Here is a 1,852-nt window from a genome sequence, read left to right as displayed (position 1 = left end):
GTCAAATGCTTTTTCTGCATTTACTGAGACAATTGTGATTTTTATCTTTCATTTTGTTAATATGGCATATCACACTGATTGATCTATGTTAAATTAACCTTGCATCCTAATGATAAATCTCACTAAGTCATGCTGTATAATATTTTTGATGTGTTGTTGAATTTAGTTTGTTTGTATTTTATTGAAGATATTTTTCATCAATGTGCATCAGAGTTATTGGCCTATAGTTTTATTTTCCTGTAGTGTCTTTTTCTGGCTTTAGTATCAGAGTAATGATGGCCTGATAATATGAGTTTGAAAGTATTTCCTTTGCTCCTATTTTTCAGAATAGCTTAAGAATGATTAGTATTAATTCTTCCCTAAATGTTTAATAGAATTCACACATCAAGGAATCTGGTCTTTTGGTTTTACTTTTGGGATGTTTTTAACTTCCACATCAATTTATTTAATTATTATTTGCCCAGACTTTTTATTTCTTCTTGACTCAACTTTGGTAGGTTACATGTTTCTAGGAATGTATCCATTTCTTTTAGTTAACCAATTTGTTTATAATATAATTGTTCATAATAGTCCCTTATGATCTTTTTTATTTCTGAGGAACTTCTTGCAACATTTCCACTCTCATTTTTATTTATTATTTGTGTCTTCTCTTTTTTCCTAGTTATTCATGCTAGTGGTTTGTAATTTTGTTTAAAAAAAAACCTCTCAGTTTTTATTTTTAAATAGTTTTTGTATTCTCTGTTTGATTTATTTCTGCACTGATCTTTTTACATTTTCTTTCTGCTTTTAACTTTGGCTTCGGTTTCTTTTTCTAATTCCCTAAGGTTTAATGTTAGTTTGTTTATTTGAGATATTTTTCTTTTTAAAGTAGGAACTTATTGTTGTAAACTTCCTCTTTAGAACATTTTTTATTGCATCCATAGTTTTGGTATGTTGTGTTTCTATTTTTGTTCATAGAAAGATACTTTGAATTTCTCTTTGAATTTCTTTTTTGATCCACTAGTTGTCCAGAAGCATGTGTTTTGATGTTCACATATTTATGAATTTTCTAGTTATTCTCCTTATTATTAATTTCTAGCTTCATATCACTGTGGTCAGAAAAGATACTTGCTATGACTTCAGTCTTTTTAAATTTGTAGAGACTTGTTTTGTGGTCTGACAGATAATCTATGCTGGAAAATGTTCGATGTACCTTTAAGAAGAGTGTGTTTTCTGTTGTTGATGAATGGAATGTTCTGTGAATGTCTGTTAGGTTAATTTGCACTAAAGCATAGCATAGTTCAATGTTTTCTTATTAATTTTTTTGTGTGTAGATGATCTATCCATTGCTGGAAGTGAGTATTGAATTCCTCTTCTATTATTTTATTGCTGTCTCTTTTTTCCCTCAGACATGTTAACATTTGCTTTATATATTTATATATTAAGTACTCTTATGTTACATAATATATATAAAATTTATATAGCCTTTTGATGAATTGACTCCTTTGTCATTATATAATGGCCTTTTTTTATCTCTTGTAACAATTTTTTGACTTAAAGTCTATCTTATCTGATATGTGTTGCTATCTCTACACTTTTTCAGTTTTCATTTGCATGACCTATTTTTTTTTTTCCTTTTCTTCACATTCTGTCTATGTGTTCTTAAAGGTGAAGTAAGTCTCTTATAGGCAGCATATACTTGGGTCTTATTTTTTAATATATTAATCCATTATGTCTTTTGAATGACTAATTTAATCCACTTACATTTAATTATTGATGGATAAAGGATTACTATTGACATTTTGTTAATTGTTTTCTGGATGTTTTGTAGAACCTGTTTTTCCTCCTTACTGTGTAGGTGTTTTTGTGATTT

Source organism: Carlito syrichta, unplaced genomic scaffold (genome assembly GCF_000164805.1).
Source record: "Carlito syrichta isolate Samal-C Ts95f unplaced genomic scaffold, Tarsius_syrichta-2.0.1 Scaffold117902, whole genome shotgun sequence".
In the NCBI taxonomy this organism is placed as follows: domain Eukaryota; kingdom Metazoa; phylum Chordata; class Mammalia; order Primates; family Tarsiidae; genus Carlito; species Carlito syrichta.
Note: the sequence above shows the minus strand (reverse complement) of the source record.